This window comes from Parasteatoda tepidariorum, chromosome 7, assembly GCF_043381705.1.
Source record: "Parasteatoda tepidariorum isolate YZ-2023 chromosome 7, CAS_Ptep_4.0, whole genome shotgun sequence".
Lineage (NCBI taxonomy): Eukaryota > Metazoa > Arthropoda > Arachnida > Araneae > Theridiidae > Parasteatoda > Parasteatoda tepidariorum.
The window spans coordinates 52,289,544-52,311,874 of record NC_092210.1 but is presented as its reverse complement, the minus strand read 5'-3'; the positions used below and the strand labels follow the sequence as shown (position 1 = coordinate 52,311,874).

The 22,331-nt window shown below is 27.7% G+C and overlaps 2 long non-coding RNA genes across 10 annotated transcripts in view; one reads left to right on the top strand and one right to left on the bottom strand.

The window, feature by feature from the left end:
• Nucleotides 1-22,331, bottom strand: part of LOC122269977 (uncharacterized) — a 377,717-nt gene that overhangs the window by 63,637 nt on the left and 291,749 nt on the right. The gene's annotated exons all lie outside the window — the stretch shown is intronic.
• The window catches only part of LOC139426027 (uncharacterized), a 56,984-nt gene continuing 45,038 nt past the window's right edge, over nt 10,386-22,331 (top strand). Inside the window, exon 1 of the long non-coding RNA XR_011637281.1 lies at nt 10,386-10,578. This is a non-coding gene — a long non-coding RNA (uncharacterized lncRNA). The remainder of the gene's footprint in view (nt 10,579-22,331) is intronic.

Sequence of the window (22,331 nt, the reverse complement as noted above, 5' to 3'; positions counted from 1 at the left end):
AAAAAAAAAAAAAAAAAAAAAAAAAAAAAAAAAAAAAAAAAAAAAAAAAAAAAAAAAGGACACAGTTTTGTCCTGCTTTTCATATTTATCGGGATCTTGTTTCAATCAATCAAGCTGTTAAATGATTAAATGATGTATATATTTGCTGCCAGAAATTACGATAGGTTACACTCAGTTGTAAATTTAAAGATCTTCATTAAAAAATTAATGTTATTCATAAATTTCAGTACAAATTTGTTTTGTAAGTAAAGCAATAAGCTGAAAAAATTTCTCAAAGCATTAAAAAGATAATGTATTACATTAAAAAATGTGGATTACATTAAAAAAAGTAATGATGGAAATGATGAATAATGATGGTATTTTTATTTAAAATATATATTAATATAATTTATAATTGGATCGAATCAATATTCAAATCAGATAGGTATTCGTTTCTTTCCTCGTATCCAATTGTCATGTACCAAAAGAAGTGTACGATTGCACACCTGCAGTAGAAGCTTGTTGTGGCTTTACTGTTTGGTAGACCGCATCTATTTTTTTTATGAAAAATAAAAAAAACTTTTTGTGCCTTGATCAGGCCCCCCTTTTTGCGATACAAGACAAAGCAAAGGGCGTGTGGTTTCTTTTTTTGTGTCTTTTATTTTTTTGCAGATGGCAGGGAAAAAAGTTTGTAAGGGCAGCTGCATGTTATCGTACACTGCGAGACGTAGTGCATGCCGTAGCTTCATGATAGAGGGAGAAAAGATGTTTTAATTGAAAATTCTAGTAGGCGGTGGTAATATTAGATAATGACGATGACAATTACAAGTATAAATGAAAAGAAACGTTTATAAAAGATATGTTAAGCGTTTCAGTCGTTTATAGCGGGGGGGGGGACGGCTTCCGCTGTTATCAATGTCTAGAGACATTTAAATTAACAGTGTCTCATCTTAAAATTAAGGTACATTTGGTAACATGGAAACCTCTTGGTTGTTAATTTAAAATATTATAGTATGCAACGTATTTTTTTTTTAAAAAAAACTTAGAAAATAAAGCAAAAGTAATTCTGATAGAAACATTTGCATGTAATTTAAAAATTACATAGAATCACGACAAATGATAATAATAAATTACAAATGCCCAAAAGATTAGCTATAACGCCATTAGTTCTATAATAAATTAATAAATTACAAACTAAGAATAATTTTGGAAGCATTTTTTACTTTAACGATTTTGAAACTTTTCACAACTGCCATGGCTAAAAGAAAACTATGAGTACAAAACTAAAACGGTACAGGTTATTCCGTAAACCGTATAAACCATATAGGTATGCATGAGTCAATTACAGCTAGAATGGTTTACAAAATCATAAAAAAAAAATTAACTGGGTATTGGAATTAGGCTTTTTGCTAGGTAATGAACACTGGAGTTAGGTTGTGGTTGAGTTGTGTTTTGTCCAATGAACAGCGGATGTGTCTTAATAAGTTTATCTAGTGAGACCATCTATCGTGAGAGATGGGAAATACTAGACTTTTAGTGTTAATCAGCTTTGTGGTGCTGCTGTCTATGCACGAAGGAGAATTTCGTATTCTGATAATCCAAGGTCACCAATGGAGGAGGAAAGGACACTGGAATCGTTTCTTGTGTTGAAGGATTGATAGAAATATTGAGGATTCGTATCCCTCCCCCCCCCGTTCATGAGACAACCTCTCGGCTATAATACGTACCCAGCTGCGAGGAGCTAAGTGGTTTCATAAGATAGACCTACTTGGCCCGGATAAAATGCTGGTTTTTTAACCGTATTAGGTAAAAACCATTTATAAGCGATTTTTGTTATTGCATTTAACTGATTGAATATAATTTTATATGGTTATTCGACTGTTTTTGGTTGAATATGGGTGAAATAACAATGAACTGAATTTTCATTTAACAATTTTTTCCGATAAATTTCCAACAGTGTACGGATATTACCAATTTTAAAATGGATATTTATAAGAACAAGAACAACACAAATTTAAACATTTTAGTGTTTCTCCCTCTTCAATAATTCTTAGAATTTAGTTTGCGACGATAGTTAAACTACAGATAATTTGATTTCATAAACAAAACATATAATTGAAACTACGTAATTTTAACAAGCTTATTTTTTATTCCTTTATATCGACAAATTTAAAATATATTCTTTCTTACCCTTCGCGCGTATATTAATTAACGATCATAAAATTTTATATATGAAGCTCCATACGATCCGCATTTAAAGTCCAAAAATAAAAATAGAATTTCAAATGAAATGAAATCAGTAAGCATCATTTCCTTAAAAGTATTTCCGATTTATTCTTATATGTTGTATTCTATTACATTTTTTCCACCCATAAACACTTATAGAAAAATATTCAAAATGGGGGAATTTTTTTTTCTAAAGAAAAGATCTATCTTAAGAATATGTTAACAGTGGGGATTCTTTATGATATATAACGCGTTGACACATTGAAAAGGATGTTGTGACATCTTCTTTGTAGAGAACTACAAAAGAGTTCAATAAAACTGCAGTTTAAAAAATCTTAAAAGAGTGGCAAAGTTTTTCTATAAAATACAGACGTATTTCATTTTCTAATAGTTATTTGTTAGGCAGAATTTCATTATAAAAACTACTCTGTATTTTTAATATTAAATTATCGTTAAAATAATTATCACTTTTAATTTTATGAAGTAAAATGATAAAGACTATCAATTTCTATTATATGGCCCTATTTTACAGTAATATTTTCGCTGATGTCCTTTATTAATTATTAAATTAATCTTTTAAATGTTTTATTAAAGCTTATTAGTTTTCTCGAAAAAAAACTGTGTAAATATTTTTTATGACTGTTTAGCAGTTTAAAAATAGTTAAAGATTAAAAATTTTCAATTAGGAAACTCCTTTTATAAGAAGCATTGAAAAAAAAAGTTTTTTTTTTTAACACATTTATTGACCGACACCAATATTGTTTAGGAACGTATAAGAGAATCAAATTAGGAGCAGCAGTTTTATTATTAATTTTCGATTTAATTGTTGCAGGAGCAGCATATTTAAGTATTTTTTACATATTTAAATACGAAATTGATTGAGTAAGCATGATCGCAATTCTTAGTTACGCAATTTTTTTTAAGTATAAAAGTAATGTTAAACCGTTCCAGGTAAGAAAATATTCTTGAATTAAATTCTTTTTGTTAGTGGATTATATGCCTTGTTTTTCCTTTTTTCTGGAATTTATCCATTAACTACTCTGCTCTTTAAAAATGTTTTGCAATTGAAAAGTTTGTGTTTAGTAGAATCTACGGTGTAGTTCATAGGTTCCCGATTCAAACTCCTATAAAATTTTATACTACCTTGTTCAATTATTTATAAACGCTTTCATAGTAACGCAGTAATGTTGGTGTAAATCAAAGAAATATGCTTCACATAATACACTAATTAATGAAAAACAATGAACGATAAAGGTTAAATTGAGAGAGAAAAAGCAGAATGTTAAACCCGGAGTGTTAATAACAGAAAAGTTTCTGATAGAAAGAAAAGAAAAGACTTCAGAGAGATAGCTAGTATACACTGATTAATCAAAAACAATGATTGAGAAGGTTTAAATTGAGAGGGAAAATGCAGAATGTTAAACTTGTAGTGCTAATAACAGGAAAGTTTCTAATAGAAAGAAGAGAAAAGACTACAGAGAAATAACTAGTATACACTGATTAATCAAAAACAATGAGCGAGAAGGTTTAAATTGAGAGGGAAAATGCAGAATGTCAATTCTAGCGTGCTAATTACGGAAAAGTTTCTAATAGAAGGAAAAGAAAAGACTACAGAGAAATAGCTAGTATACTCTAATTAATCAAAAACAATGAGCGAGAAGGTTTAAATTGAGAGGGAAAAAGCAGAATGTTAAACCTGGAGTGTTAATAACTGAAAAGTTTCTAATATAAAGAAGAGAAAAGACTTCAGAGAAGTAGCTAGTATGCACTAATTAATCAAAAACAATGAGCGAGAAGGTTTAAATTGGGAAGGAAAATACAGAATGTTAATTCTAGTATGCTGATTACGAGAAAAATTTCTAATAAAAAGAAGAAAGACTAAAGAAAAATAGCTATTATAGACTATAATTTAAAAAGACAGTGTGGACTGTGCTTTAAGAAGTTTAAGTTAATGTTACACCAAGAAACGATTTATTATGAAAGAAATGCTACTTAGCAGTATGAATTTAGATGTTTCAATACCTGATATTATTCGATTGCAAGCTTAATGAAGTTATTATACGCAAATATTTAATGGTTTCATTTAATAGTAATGGTTTCATCAAAGAATGACAATCGTTTGATATCTGTTATGAAAATAACTTCATCAATAATCAATGATGCTTATTTACTAACCACTTCTTCACTAAATTAATGCTACTTCTCAGCTACCGTGGAAGAAGTTAATTATAGTCCTTTACAATATTTGCATGAAATGAATTCTTTCATATAGTTACCTCAATTGCTGGTGAATTGTATTATAGTGACCTTTCCTGTAATATTACTTTAAGGAACAATTCATCATTTCAGAAAAACAGTTGATTGCTTATTTATAAAATTCATATTTTCCATTTCCCCCAAGACAATCTGCTTTTAAAGTAGACCACCAAGCCACTTCAATAAAAAAAGAAAAAGGGTCGATTACCCTGAAACTAAACAGCCATATGGCTTTTAATAGTCTTGACTTATAAAGACGTCAAAATCTTATGAACCTCCCTCTCGACTTGGAAAGTCGCTGTGTCAACAATTTGGCGTCTCTATTTTCGCCATTGTGTCCTCACACTTACCTTTGTCTTCTATGCGCACCTTCCCACAACAAACGGGATTTTGAGGGAATGGGTTTATATAATCCTTCAAAAAACTCTTCAAGCTGTATATAACTGAAATTGTTTGTTTATATACTTTAAGGCACCTTTTAAGGCTCAACCTTGAAAGTGATATCTTGTTGCGCAAAAACCCCTTGCAGCTGGGTTTGTAGGGATTGATAGCAGATGATATTTATATTACCTGGTTGGATCGGTATCGATATTACCTGGTTGAACATTTTTTTTCTTTCGGTTTCTTAATTCGCACGCGGCATTAAGTCAACTTAACTGAACGCCTCTGCCATCGAAAAAACTGAATATTTTTATAACCATGCAGCTGTTTTATGTCATATTTTAAACACTCATTTGTTCCCCTATTTCGGGCATTAATAGGAAAATTTAGATGTTAAATCAAGGACAAGGTTGAGTAATTTGTCTTTGAGTAAATTGCTTTCAAACATTATGTTTTATTTTCTGATATTCGCTACCATTTTAGAAGTAAGGTATACTATATCAGTGGCTCCTAATTATTTTCGGCTACAGAACTCTAAATAATCAACCCTTTTCCGGTGGTACACAGACTTTATAATAAAGTTCATTAAGGTAATTGTGGACTCTCTCTATATACAGACTATAACAAAGCTTTTTCAAAAATAAAAGTCTGCGAATAATAATTTCTTAGTACATATATGATCCTGTTTAGAAAGGAGCATTGAAAATTCAAGAAAATATTATTGTAAACTTTACCTTGAAAAGTGTTGATTTTCTATTATGTATCCAGTTTACTCTTTAAGAAATATATTATGTAAGGAAGATAAACTTTTATATGGATTTTTCTGGCAATTAGAGACAATTTGAAAATTTATTTCTATAAAAAATCGATTTCTGAAATATTATTTAACATCACGCAATTTCTAAAATATTATTTAACATATCGCAGTTTCTAAAAAAAAAAGAAAAAACTTTGCAACCAAAACTCTCTAAGCACATGCTTGTTATTAAATAAATAAAAAAGAACCCAAGAACACAATTTTATGCAGACTTTTCCGAAAATAAGTAATTAGTGAAAAATTTCCGTTTTCTCCTTTTTTTTAATAAAAAATATTTATTAAAATATTAATCTTTAACATCGTTGTCCTAAAGGAGACTTCAATATAGGTTTCAATCAACAATTATTTATGGTATTCAAGTTGTTATCCAAGCAGTTATAGTATCCAAAATAGCGAGGGTGGGAGTTGGAGGGGCCGCAATTTGGGAAATATAGTTACAAAAGTTTGATCACACGAAAGCGATTGAAATTTTAAACCCTTTAAAGTTTATTTTATTTTTTGCGTATTCCGCCATATCGCGAAAGCTTTTTAAGCGAATTGAAAAATTTTTGCAGGCAATTATAAAATTCCTTCATTCAAAGATAATGCAATAAATATTAGCTATTTTTTATTATTTGAATTTTTTTAAAAATTGTTCGGAAAAAATTTGGAAAAAAATTAAATTGTTTTATTAAATTGCTCGGAACTGTAAGGTATACAATTGTTTTCATCACTTTAATTTCCTCATTTTTAGAATTTTACGATGTAAAGTGAAAAATTTGAATAAAATCAGTCGAATAATTTTTAGTATATGAGGATTTTAAGTATATTCTCAGGAATCCGAATCAATCGTATAAAAGGTTTGTTTATTCAGAGAAAGTACGTTTTTATGCCTGATTTCGTAATTTAAAACATCGTCTGCACTGATTAATTAGCAAATTTGAGGTCCATTCCTAAAACCATAAAGATTAAGTCCTAGAACGTGAAGATCCGATCATTAGATAAAAAGTTATTCAAAGTAATCTATGTTTTTTCTTCTTTTTTTTGTTCACTGTACATTAAGGGATTTAAGTTGTTTCGATTTAGTCACGAAAACATAAAAAAAAAACTTTTTATTTTGACTTCATAAAACTTATTTAAAATTTAAATTATGATTTTGAAGTAACTTTTTTGGATTTTTTTGTAATCTTTTCACTTCGTCTGATCAAAAAAAAAAGAAAAAAAAAACTAAACTTGTATACGAGTGATTTTGTAGCTATACTCAAACTAATTGCCAAACTTCAACTTAATACCCTGAGGGAAAAAAAAGTATGCTTAAAACTACAAGAGTACGGTAAAATTTACTTTTTACTAAAGCTCTCTGGCAACGACTTTTGGTAAAATTAACAATAAATATGATTTTATTACCATGTTGCTTGGTAGTTAATGTTGTAAAACTGGTAATTTTATCATGATACCTAAGAGCATGGCATAAAAACCATTTAATTAAAAATTTTTATCACAGATTATAAAACTACATTGTATAGTTAATTTTACCGAAATCATTACCAAAGCGCTTCTGTAAGAAAAGCGAGCTTTTTGGTTTTTCACAGAACCAGAAATATAGTAAATTTCTATGAGAGTGTTTGAAGGCCATATTTGATTACGTGTTTGACATGCATAATCTAAATTATCGTAACTGTCCCTTGCCAACCTGATCCGTGGGAATAAATCAAAATCTAGAGCAAACTTTTTTATCTTCTTCTACTTTCTAAATTTATTCAAAAAGGATGATGGATGCTGGTTCATTTTTCATTTCCGATTTCCCACTGTCATAAAAACCATAACAAATTACCTTAATATAGCACTCATCATTAGAAATCTCGTCCTCTCTATAATTAAAAATAACCAAATACTGGATTCGCGTATAATTTGACCAAGACAATCCCCCCCACAAAAGACTAGATATTCATAATCCACACGTTCATCTACAACATTAATATCGTCTATAAAAGTATCATGTGGTACGTGACTTGCCTCTGTAGTCTGACGGCCAAGACTCACGCGAACGTTTTCGTAGGGATGTTCGGAAAATCATTCCATCCTCCCTCCCTCCGGACGATTTCTTTCTCTTTCGTATCCGTTCAGCTGTGGCCATCTATCCATAATATAAACGTGCTTCACATGCTGAACTGGAACTCTAATGTACCCTTAATCGGTCGTTATTTATTCTCCGGTGTACCACCATTCCATCCAGCAGTGAGCAAGACACCAGACGATCGCGGGTCAAGCGAAAGTCGTGAGATTTGCCAAGCGCGAGTTCATCAAGTCGTTTTGTTCTTTCTGGTAATGAACGTTTTAGAATATCTGGGCGGAATAAGAAAGTTGCACCCTAAAAGGTTGACATTGTGACAAGATTTCCGATGCTTGCTGATTGAATGAACCGGAAATCTGATTTGGCGTGAGATTTTTTTGTTTGTTTGAGATATGGTTGGCGATGCAAAGATAATCCATTATGCTGATCTTGGCTCTTTTTGTCGTTATTATCTAGTATTTAGCTCCTCTCGTGATATTAATCAGTTCCATTCTGTGATTTTACTTTTTTTTTAAAGAGGGTTCAACTTTCTTTCCGGTCAAATATAACAACAATCGAGATTTTATAAGCAAGTAATACAAATTACTATTAATGATGCATAATTACATCAATGGGCTGTTTTGATACATTTATTAATGATTGATTCTATTTACCAAGAAACAAACAAAGAATGTTTTCGGCATAAGTGCCTTTATTTAATTCTGCAAAAATACTACATAAAATATTTAACGAATTTTAAAATGTCGTTAAAAAGTAAGTATCGTGTTAGATTTTTCTTAAAAATGAGAGTTTTTTTTATTTTTAATGCAAGGTCCTTTTCGTAATAAAACTAAGACAAACATTTTTCCTTTAAATAATTAAATTTATGAATACTTTTGGAAAAAATAGTACAAATAAATATATTTTCTAAAAAGCAGGCAATGCACTGATATTCTTAGCAAAGGACCTCTTCGGAAAAATCGAACCGCTTCTATGAGGATTACACTCCCTTGTCTTTAATCATATTTCAAAAGATATTACAAAGAAATTTCGGTTGAATGGATTTATTTTTGTCATAGACAGCGATAAATTAAAAAAATATACATATATATATGCGAATAAACAATAAAAAAGAATCAGAAAAAGAGTAATATGTATATGAAATTTAATAGTGCAAAATTCCTTACTCTTATAAAGTTTTCAACCTGTAGTCCTTTTGGATTATTTACTATAAAGTTTAACAAGTCGACAAATTATTAAAATAAAGAAAATACGATTAAAAATAAATAAACTAGTGTAGGCAAAAAAGTCAAATGTATATAACAAAAAAATTCAGAGTTTGCCTCTCGCTTAAAATTTGCAGTACATTAATATTGTTTTTAGGTTACTTTTTAAGGGTCAAAAGTATAAATATAGTCAAGTTAAAATAAATTAAAATGAAAGATAGGCTCGATAGAAAAGAGATAAAAAAGTAAATGTATGTGATAAAATAGTTTTGAATTTATTAGTATTTTTAACGTTTAGGAGTTTGTCTATCATTTTGGGGCCACAAATTCACATACAGTTTTAAATGAAGAATGATATGTAATAAGATATATAATAAGATATATAATAAGATATATAATAAGTCATATAATATATAATAAGTCATTATAAATACAATAAGCAGATTAAAAAAAGAGTATCAAAAACGGAGTGTGAAAAAAAAGCAACTTTTATAAGAAAAAAAAATCTCCGAGCTCTCTTACAATTGTTTTAAGCGTTAAAATTTATAGATAGCGTTTCTCGACGCTCAGATTCTAAGATCTGTTTAACACAGTATATCTTTTTTTAAAAAAAAACTTGTCTCATCAAACTCCGAATTTATTTCAGTTAACTCAGAATTATCAAGATGATTTCTTGTTTTATAATTATTCTTACCTAGTATACCCCCTTTTTTGGAATAAAATATTTGGTGTTTTTTCTGTGAGTCCTACTAAAAACAAAAAATTCCAATAAGAAGAAAATAAAGGAACCTTTTTCTCAGCAAGATATATTATTTCTGTTGCTCCAATTTTTTAAAAAAAGACAGAGGTTACTAATTTCTGATTTATCGAATTTCAGCAACAAAAAAAGAAAAGAAGCAAAATTTGAATTCTATTCTCTAACTAACGCTGTGTAATAAATGGTTTCGGTACCCATACGTCCCAGAATTTAATTTAATTCCGAATTTCCATCAAGGTTTCCGAAACATGATTTTCACGAACGCTCTTCAACCTTGAGATATGTAGGTTATCGAACAAATTGGAATAAAACGTCACGAACTCGCGTTGGCTGTCGTCCGCAAGCAAAACGATTTCATCATCTGCACTCCTGAGTTTGCTATTTAAAAAAAAAACCATCACGAAGAAAAATCTGAGGAATAAGATTCGAATTATAAAAGAAAACGCCCGTTAACTATCAATTCTCTATGATAGATTATTGAAAAGAAATCAAAACTCTTCTCCCATCTGCACTCAGTACTTTCCCCCCATCTGCTATGACTTAAAAGTACTGCATCTGCCTATTTAGTAGACATTTATCTTAACTTGAGACAGATAGGCATCAAGAACTTGTGTATTATACCGGCATTATTGGCGTAATTTGGCGTCATTCTTTCACACATAGTCGGAACCTTATTTTTTTTTCCATCGTGTAAAGGCATTTAAGGTGATATTCTATTGTGGAGGTCTCCGTATTCTATTTTGATGTCTTGATGTTCTTCTTATTCTAAAGGGTAGATGAGTAGATTAAGATAGTTTCCTTTCTTTCGATCGCGGTGAATTTTAGGCAGGCTGTAGAATGATTAGCGCTATTTAACCTTCTGAATTGTGAAATCAGCTGTTTCCGGGTCAAAAACTGTGAATGAGTAAGAAAAAATTAGTTCAAAATTGATATTGGAGTTTGATTTATTTGAGGCTAGTTTGAGAACTAAATTTAATATATAGTTATGAATTTAATTTGTAAGCAAAATAATATTTAGGAAATAATATAAATTACAAATTTATTTTTGATTTACAGTTTTTATATATTTTTGTTACAGTTGTTCTCATGGTATTTCTATTTAATAGAAATTTACGAGGAAACATGCTTAAAATGCAAAAATTCGTAAAAACCTGTTAATCTTGGGTCTAAAAATGGTTTAAACTTGATATTCGGTTTTGGATTTAATAGGATTCTTATTGAATTAATTTTAGTGACCGTGGAAGTAGAACCTCTTCTTTCACACGGAGAAAATTTTTTTTTGGTATATATTGCGGATGCCTGATATATTTCTGAATGATATTTTGTGTTAAAAAAAAGCAGCATAATTTTGGTAAATAAATCCAAAATATACGGTATTTAAAACATTTATTTGGTCATTTTCCGTTCATATGGTAACGGTTTACCGGAACTTCCGGTTTTCAAAATAATACTTTTTATCACCCCACGTATAGTAAAAAATATGAAAAGAGAAAGTAAATTTTACCAAATAAATATTTTTTATCCCATGCTCGAAGGTATCATGATAAAATTACCAAATTTTACCACATTTGCCAAACTTCGTCCTACATTAAAAAAACAACAACATATTTTTTTGTTAAATTTACCAAAATCATTATCAAACCGCTTCGATAATTACCGAGTCTTTTGATGTTCCAATAGAGTCAAAACACGGTATAATAATTAATATTTTAATTATAATTAATAATAATAAATAATATTTTAATTATAATCAATAATAATAATTATTATTTTAATTATAATTAATAATAATAATTAATATTTTAATTATAATAATAATAATTAATATCTTAATTATGTTATCAATTAATTAATCATTACGATAAAGATTAATATCGGAAGTAATTAATTTCTTAATTTAATTTGGCATTGTATATTAGATTTAAGTGAATAAAAATCAATATTTCAAGTTTTAACGTAAAAATATGATTTCTTTTACAAAACAAAGAGAAAGAACCACTCCTCTTTTAACACTCTCAGAAACAATCAGTTCACCATTGAACCAATAACGATGAAATTCGATAACGATTATATTCATTAGTGCAGTTAATTTGGCTTTAAATTAAACCAATTTCTGTTTAAGTTGAACATAGTGAGCATAGTTGAGCATAGTTGAGCATAGTGCAGCTTAGTTAAAAAAAGTATGTCAATATTCTTAACCACATATTATGGTTGAAATAAATTTCTTCTAATGGTTCAATTCTTATAAAATTCCTAAGAATACAACGTTTGATTTTACAGTTAACGATTTAATATATTTTGCAGAACAGAACGTAGTTAAGAAACTAACCACATTATTTATTCTTATTTCAAAACTGTTTCGTTATTATTTCAAAATTCACTCACAAATTAATGATTTTTATTTCAAAATAGATGATTGTTGCTTCGAAATTGATTTTATGTTTATTAATTCCTATTCCAAAATTGATTCGCAAATTATTAATTTTTACTTCCAAACTGATTTTCAAATTATGGACTCCTGTTTTAAAATAAATTTATAAATTATTGACATTTTAATTCAAAAAGAAAATCACGAACTATTGATACTTATTTCAAAATAAATTCTCAAACTATAGATTCTTTTTTCAAAATTGATTACCCGAGTGATTTTTATCCGAAAATTTATTTTCAAATTGTTGATTCTTATTACACAATTGATTCTCTTATTTGTAAAAAACCTTTTTGCAAAAAATAATTCTTAAACTGTTGATTTTTATTTCAAAATTGATTCTCGAATTATAGATTTTTATTTAATAATTGATTCTTGCATCATTACATATTCTTTTACTAAATTAGTTCTTAAATTATTGATTCTTTTTTTTAAAAACTGATTATCAGAATATTGATTCCTTTTTATATAAATTGTTAATTTGCCGACTTTTATCTCGGAACTGCTATTAAATTTTTTGATCCTTAATACAAAATTCATTATTAAATTATTGATTTTTTTCCTTTTAATTACAAAAACATACAAATTGAATGATGTTATTTTAGGTTATAAATAAGCTACTTAAAAATGTAAATATTTTTCTATTCATATACGAAACACAGATTCTCAAATTGTTGAATTCTTTAAGAGCCATTCAATTGAATTAACCAGAAAATATTTTTTAAAAAAAATGTGGAAACAATTTTAAACGATCTTATCGGGGTTTGAAGCCTTAAATTAGCTGAATACAAAATTCATTATTAAATTATTGATTTTCTTCTTTTAATTACAAAAACATACAAATTGAGTATTGTTATTATAGGTAATAAATAAGCTACTTTAAAATGTAAATAAGTTTCTATTCATATACGAAACATAGATTCTCAAATTGTTGAATTCTTTAAGAGCTATTCAATTGAATTAACCAGAAAATACTTTAAGAAAAATGTGGAAACAATTTTAAACGATCTTATCGGGGTTTGAAGCCTTAAATTAGCTGAATACAAAATTCATTATTAAATTATTGATTTTCTTCTTTTAATTACAAAAACATACAAATTGAGTATTGTTATTATAGGTAATAAATAAGCTACTTTAAAATGTAAATAAGTTTCTATTCATATACGAAACATAGATTCTCAAATTGTTGAATTCTTTAAGAGCTATTCAATTGAATTAACCAGNATTTTATTTAAAAAAAAAAATCACAAACTATTGATATTTATTTCAAAATAAATTCTCAAACTATAGATTCTTATTTCAAAATTGATTACTCGATTGATTTTTATCAATCAGGTATAATTGATTTTCAAATTGTTGATTTTTATTACACAATTGATTCTCTTAATATTAAAAAATCTTCTTTGCAAAAAATAATTTTTAAACTGTTGATTTTTATTTCAAAATTGATTCTCGAATTATAGATTTTCATTTAATAATTGATTCTTACATCATTACATATTCTTTTACTAAATTAGTTCTTAAATTATTGAATCTTTTTTTTAAAACTGCTTATTGCTTATCAGATTATTGATTCCTTTTTATATAAATTGTTAATTTACTGACATTTATTTCGCAACTGTAATTCAATTTTTATATCCTTATTACAAAATTCATTATTAAATTATTGATTTTCTTCTTTTAATTACAAAAACATACAAATTGAATGATGTTATTTTAGGTTATAAATAAGCTACTTTAAAGTGTAAATAAGTTTCTATTTATATGCGAACCAGAGATACTCAAATTGTTGAATTCTTTAAGAATGAATTAATTTTTTGTGGAATTCAATTGAATTCAATTGAATTAACCAGAAAATGTTTTAAAAAAAATGTGGAAACAATTTTAAACGATCTTATTGGGGTTTGAAGCCTTATATTAGCTGATTGAAAACATTAACATAACATCCGGCTGCTCAAGTTTCACACTGAGGGAAAAGTAGGACTAAATACGTGATGTAACGCAGATGCAACATTATTCTTATCATTATTAATGGCACGCGTACTCAACAATATAAAAAATATTATATTTCAATATATCCAGACTATTTCGTCTTTTACGCGTATTCATAAACTTTTATATGTAAGTCTTAAAGTTTTAAATTGATAAGAAAATCATTACATCACGAATAATGCATGTCAGATTTTTTCATGTAATTCACTACCAATGTCAGAAAATACACTGTAATAATTTTCATTCTAAAATTACGGTAAACTGTAAGATTACGGTATCCAACAGCAGCCTGTACATCCAATTAACTGTAAAGTTAAAGGTAAAGAACATTTTTTTTTTTACCTTTGCGGTTTTGAAACTGTTTACAACTAGTATGATTAAGAAACCATGGATACAAAACTATGCTGTTTTTTTTTTTAATAATTTACAACTGGCATGGCTTCAAAACCCTAAAAAAATATTTAGCTTGATATTGGAGCTAGGGTTTTCGTTAGGTAATGGGCATTGCAGTTAGGTTGTGGTGGAGTTGTGTTTTATTAAATGAACCGTGAAATAGGGTTTAATTAGTTTATTTGGTTGTATCACCTATTGTAAGAGACAGGGAATGCTAAACTTTTTGTGTTAAGCAGCTTTATGGTGCTCTAATCTATGCGTGAATAATGTATTCTAGGGTCGTAAATTGGGGAGTGCAGGACACTGGAAACTTTTCATGTGTTAAAGGGAATAGAGGAAACATTGTGGTGTCAGCGCTGGGACTCGAACCTCTGTTCTGTCGGTCATTTGATTGACAGATTAGCTTACTCCGTTATAATATGTATCCAGCTGCTAAGAACTAAGAGGCTTTTTTAGGTGCGCCTAGTAGTTGGTGCGATGAAATTCTGGTTGTTTACCCGTATAAGGCGAAAGCAGTTAATAAACTGTTTTCTCACAGTTAACAGTTTGACTTCTTATTTACGGTTATTTGACTGTTTTGCTTGAATATGGAAAAATAACTATTAAATAGATTGTTATTTAACCATTTTTTCGGAAAAACTTCTTAAACATACATATATATTTTAAGAATATCGTGGCTAGATGATTAATTTTATATGAATGATATAAATTCGTTTATTTACTAATTAGTATTTAATACTTCGTTTTAATACTCAACTTCGACGTATGCAGGATTTCAAATTGGTACTCAAAAAGTAATCTTCCACTTTTGTGTTTTAAAAAGACAAAATATTTTCCCGCATTTGAATTATTTTTTTTTAATACAATCGAAAATTTTGTGTTATAAAAGTTACATTTCAATGAATATTNTCCTATCGCTGCACAAAGTAGCCCCATTTTGGGGCTACTTTGTGCAAGGTATGTTTTGACTTATTATTCGTAAATGTTACATACAAATAATGCCAATATTTATCAAATTCACTCGTCTGAGTCTAGTTATGAATATAATGTCGATAAATTTTACTAAAGTTTGAATTAACATAGTTTTCTTACATGTCAAAGTTCAAAAACTGCGAAATCCTGCACAAAGTAGCCCCGAATGACGGTAATGCTTTTTAATGAAATTTAAAATTTTTGAACAATTTAATAAACAGTTTCAAGGAATTAAATATTAATAAAGCACTTCTAATCTAAAAATAATAGCATTTAAAAATTATTTTTTTCCCGAAAATCATTCTCATAATTTATTAAAATATTGACCTACAAAATACCTGTATTTGTTGTACATTCTCCGTAAAGGAAAACGTAGATCATCATTTAGTAATCGTAATCAATGCATCCTTTATAAATTGGTGTAATTAATCTTTTTCTAACTGCATGGTATTATATAATTAATGGTTAAAGTTACAAGGGTAATAAAAAAAGGCTCAAGGCGATGCTTGCATTAATAATGAGTAGGAATCAGTTATTAATGATTGCTTATGATTATAACAAACTTTTGGTCTTCAACCCTGTTAAAGTATCCATGTAATAACGCTATTTTTCAGTGAATTATGAACTTATTTGATTTTTCTACAGTATATGTAAATCAAATCAAATGCATTATAGAAAGTTTTTAAAGACAGTACCAACACTAATCTATAGATTCTAGTCAATATTTCACAGATCATTGATTATATCTATAATCAGTGATTAACGATTGCAATTATTACAGATTTTTGGTTTTATATGTACCCTGTTAAAATAACCAAGTATTATCACTACCTTTCAGAGAAATTTAAAATTATTTCTTTTGTTCTTATATTATTTCTCTGTTGCTTACGTAAAATCAAAGCACATGAATTATGAGAAGATTTTTCAACTAAAAGTACTAACACAACTCTAATTGATATTACAGGGATTATTAAAATGAGTATACCTATAATCTAGTTATTGACTGCATATGATTATAACAAACCTTTAGTCCTCATGTCCTAATGATATATACATGCATTAAACCCAACTTTTCTGTGTAAATTTTGAAGATATTTCTTTAATTTTGATATGATTTTTTTTGGTGAGGTTTTTATAACTCATATAAACTAAAGTAAATAAATTAGAAGTTTTTTAAACTAATAATACTAATACTAACCAGCGGATTAGGATAGATATGGTATGGATAATAAATGCGAATTTCTACAATCTAGTTTTTAATAACTGCATATGGTTACATTAAAGGTTTGGTTGGTTGAAAAATTTATATACACAATTAACCCTTACTGCGAATTTTGAAATAAATTGAATTAATTGAATTTTGAATAAAAGATTTGTGATATGCTTTAATGTGTTGTTCCTGCAAAAACCTATAGATTCTGACTTATACGGGCTAAGTAACTCGCAATTTGTCATTTAAAAAAAGGCCTTATTTCGAAAGTGGCTCAACTTCATCTTTGTTCCTTTTAACCACAAAATCTTACTCTGTAAAAAAATTCGGATCAAATTACTGTATAAAGTACCGGCAATTCGGGGGAATCATCCATAAAATCTATTTTATCGTAATATGCTTTTTTACCGTGAAATATTATACCGTAATTTTTACAGTAATATTTATTTAATTAAAGTGATTAAGTGATTTACAGTAATTATTATTGTAAAAATATTTTGTAGGATGTATCAGATTTTTTTTTGTTTCGCAATACGTTCCGGTAAAAACAGATTTTAGGGTTAAAAGTACTAGATCCCTGAATGCCGGTACTTTTTACCGTAATTTGATCCGGAACTTTTTTCAGCGTAAAGGAGTCACTGCGGGAGAAACCCTGCATTGCAAATTCTATTTCAATTGCATTAGTTACTTGAAGTTTAAAGTATCGAAAAAAATTAGCTCAAATAAATTAGGAATAAATACTGAATGATTTTTTTTTTTAATGTCAAATTACATACAAATTATAACTGAATTACTTTTTCTCCATGACAGTAGCTTGTTATGATTTGTTTGCGATTTGGTATTTTGTAGAGCAGCATTCAGCTTATGAAACTACTTAAAGTTTACTTAGTTTATAAGAACTTTTTTTTCTCTACACTTTAAATTTTAAATGACAACTATAATTTAAAGAAGATTTGTCATAAAAGGCTTCTCGCGCGGTACAGCCTTAAGATTCTAATGAATGCATTGTTTCTAATATCTCATCTGACTTGTGCTCTCTGTTTAACAACTGATATCATCTAAAATTAGTTTAAAAATAGGATTGGAAGGACTTGCATGAACATTAAAGCTTCTAATTTTACATATTTATTCCTTTTATTACTAAGTGGAGTTGGCCTACTATTCAAATAAAGCCTTCTCCTGCCTTGTCTTTGACAAATTACAATGACTACGTTGACAAACTACAATGACCTTGTCGTTGACAAATTAGTTGAAAATCCATTTAATTAGAAGTTTTTGATGCAAATCTTCGAAAATTTTTGTTCACAATGTATCTTCTAAAATTTATGGCAGCTCACTAATACGAATAACTTTTTTCTATTTATAAATAGTATACCAAGCTAATTTACATGCAACTGCGAAAAATTTATATTATTATTAACATAAATTAAGCATTAAATACAGTAAAAAGATGCAAACAATAATTTTTAAAGTCGTAATTAAGTTTCTTTTTGGTAGATAAAAACATACCAAAGTTTATTTTCTCTACCTAAATTAAGAAAATTTGACTCATAACCATACATTTAAATGATTTCAATTAAATGTTTTTTTAAAAGAAGTAAATAACATTAAAAATAAAAATTGAATAAAAGTGTTTTTTTTTTTAAAANTATTATTTTTTATTATTATTATTTATAATTATTATTTATTACTATTATTATTATTTATTTTTATTATTTATTATTATTTATTATTATTTATTTATTTATTTTATGTCATCATTATTTATTTTATTAATAAGTGGAATTGGCCTACTATTCAACTGAAGTCAATGTAGCTTCTCCTTCCTTGCCGTTGACAAATTAGTGAAGTTAAAAAATCCAGTTAGTTGGAAGTTCTTGATACAAATCTACTAAAGGTTTTATTCACAATGTAGAAAAATTTAATTAAAAAGAAGGTTTAAAAAATAAATAAAAAATAATTTAACTCGTTTTATAATTTTTGAGAAAAAACTTATAATAATAAATTTATGGCAACTCACTAATACGAATAACTTTTTTCTCCTTAGAAATAGTAGATATACCAAGCTAATTTATGCAACTGCGAAAAATTGCTACTATTATTAACATAAATTAATCCTTACATACAGTAAAAAGATGCAAACAATAATTTTTAAAGTCGCAATTAAGTTTTTTTTTTTTTGGTCGATAAAAATATACAAAAGTTTATTTTCTCTACCTAAATTACAAAAATTTGACTCATAAGCATACATTTAAATGATTTCAATTAAATGTTTTTTTTAAAAAGAAGTAAATAACATTCAAAATGAAAATTGAGTAAAACTGTTTTCTTTTTTTTTAAATTTTTGTTTTAAATTTTTTTAAGTATCCTTATTAATTTAAAAGAGGGTATGTTCTTAATAGTATAGCACGACTAATCACTCAATAAATATTAAACTGCGTTATATATATACATTCATATATATTAGTAAACAGTATATCAACGGTTCAGCTTTTAAAATTACGCAAAATAGGCTTTATAAGTATTGAAATTGCAATTGTATTAATAATAGCACTTTAGTTACATTTACATTTAAAATAGCAAAAAAACACGCGAAGTGATTGCAGGCATCGCAATTTAAATCACCTGCACCATTTCAAATGGCAGATAATAAATCACCTGAATCATTTTAAATGGCTAATAAAATTCCATCACGGGTATATCATGTTTCAAAAACGGTGAGGAAATATTTTTACCTACGATTCAGTTTAATTTGATAAGATTATCGGACATTTGTACGCATATTTCTTCATGCGACACTATCGATCTACAGCATTTTCTACATTTTGAAGGGAAATTTTTATCATTTCCCACGACCTCTTCATCTCCTTTTATGCAGGAACCACTAATAAATCAACACTAATCCAAAGTTTCATGCCACATAAGCACTATCAGAGGTATATCGCACCTGCAGTAAAGGCAAACGCACGCGCATTGACGTGTCCATATCGGTCCTCGTGACTTCACCTGTGATAGATACTTCGTAATTCGTTTTGCGATTATAGAAAATGGGGAATTTCATAGTATGATTCTGTTTAAAAATTTAGAAATTTTTTAAAGATGTTAATTTTTCTAGTTATCTTATTTGACACTGCTTTTGCATCTAATTCTTAAAGCTGTTTTTTGGAGGCTCTGTCATCAATAAAAAAAAAAAGCTTTTTTTATTGTTATTTTTTTGAAAAATAACTTGCTATTTTCATAATTGCAGCGAGCTAGCAACAGTTTCTAATGATTGTTAGGTCAAGTTTAGCCTGATTTTAGTCATAGTCCCTCCTAAGCAAATTCTGAAAATGGTGCATAACTTCAGTAGGAAGAAAAGCCACGGTTTTCTGAAAAATAAAAAAGCTTTTGTGATCTAATTTTTCAACATTGGAAAAGTTATCCAAAGGTTGCTTTATCTGCGCTAAAAGAAATTTCCGAAAATTGAGAATTATTCATTGATTTTGATAATTTTTATCTAGATAAATAAATCTCGCCGAATTTTTAATATAGTTCATTAACTCTTAAAATATTTATTTGTTCGTTCTAAATCCAGATATGTAATTTTTTTACATGAAAATGGCATATATAGTTTAAAATTATAGCTAAAGGTCAAGGCACTTAAACTGCTGCTATTTTATTTTACGTTTTGAAAGAGCATCAAAAAATTATTTTAAGATATTTTTCGTTCCTCCACCATAATCCTCCTTTATAATCCTCTTTTGAGTTTTAAAGGAAAAACTTGTTTATTATTCTTAGTAAATGCAAATAGTTAAACAAAATTTATAGTTCTGGGAGACTCCGACTCCTGCTCACTCCACTCACCAACCCCTTTAATTGCTTCTTATTCATCATTTTTTGCTTAGATTTTAATATTTTACACAAAAACACGGAAAAATTTATTTTAAAAATATGCAATTATTGTAGCTTTATGTAAGATTTAATATGTTAAAAGTAACAAAAGATACGATTACCTAGGTTCGAAAAATCTAAGTAATCGTCTGTACTTGAAAGCTGTACTTGAAAATATTTAATCTGTATTTGAAATAAAATTAACATAAAGAATACATATTGTGTGACTCTGTAAGAAGAAATAAATGAGAAATAATTTTATTCGCTGACGGGACTTATGACAATTAAAATCGGAAACGGTTTTTAATTATTTCTTAAAAAGAATTTTTTAATGTAAATGTTGAGATTTATATTTAACAACATGTAATCTCTCCCTTTTTTTTGCTATTTTTGATTGATATCTACGGGAGCGCGAGCTTACAAAATAAGGAAAGAAAGATCTCGTAGGAGAAAAATACATTTTCAACAAAAATAGTTAATACTTAAATCCTAAAAAGCTGAAAACATATCACGAAAAAATACTTAAATTTTTTACAATTTTCGAACAAATTGGAATTTTGAATCAAAATTCGTGTTAAGTACACAAATAAAGAAGGACTCTTCTAAAGCGCCAAATTTTAATTACGCAGTTTCATTTCAGCGGGCTACAGATCGACAAAACATGGTATTTTTTCTTACAAGTTTAACAATTCTCGAACTATTTCTTGAACTAATCATTGAATAAAATTTTTTTTTTATTCCGTCGTACTTTCCTTACTTTTTTCTACAGCCCATCTTAAATTCAAATCTTTAAATGATATAGTTTTTGCGCTGTAAATTAAAATTAAACATAAAGGAAAAAAGAAAAAGAAAAAAATCGGGAGGAAATCACTTTTGCAATAACTTTCGAACAAGTTTACTCTCTCGATTTTTTAATATAGAGAGGCATTTATAGAACTGTTCTTTAAGCAGTTTATTAACGCTTTTAGATTTACAACAAGTTCTTCGTATTTTTGTAATTTCAAAATTCAAACCAAACTCAGATGACAAAATTTCCAAACAAATTTACTTATGTTGAGGACTTTTCAAGTTAAATTAATCAGCGTGTGCATTACATGAAGAAACAAAACCATGACAAGCTTATACAGTTGGATCATCTGCAATTAAATTCCTAATTTACAAATCTAATTAATGTGGTTGGTGATCTAACATGATACGTATAATTGCAATATTTATTGGGTAAAAAGCCACGATGCAAAGAATTGCGCAATCACATCTTCTTCAAATAACTAAATTATACAAAAAAAAAAAAAAAACTATTTTGTGGCGCATTTGTTTATTTAAAAACTTTGTATGTATTTTAACTATGTAAAACATGTATTTTAAATAAACAAGCTTAAAAAAGGAATTTTTTTAAGAAAGAAATTAACTAAATTTTCATAATTATTTTCGGTGAAAAAAATAATAAAATCTTTGAACTTTTCTCTGTTCTGTCTGTAAAGCTTATAAGATTACGTTCAAGCATCATAAAGTTTTTATAGTCCAACATACTTACATTAGACTGACGTTTTTCATAAATTTATATTTAGAAAACGAAATAACAAATAATAAATTAAAATAAAACAATTCTTACAGAAAATTCATTTGAGAAGCTATACATTAACCCTCCCAGAACTCCTGGATTTAATTCGAAAAATAATAAGGTTCGATAATAAAAAGGTATAAATAGGGTTCGAGTGCTTGTAAACTGACTGTGAGCTCAAGTATTAGTGAGTAAATATTTTTTTACACAATTATCTGGTTTGCAGAATGA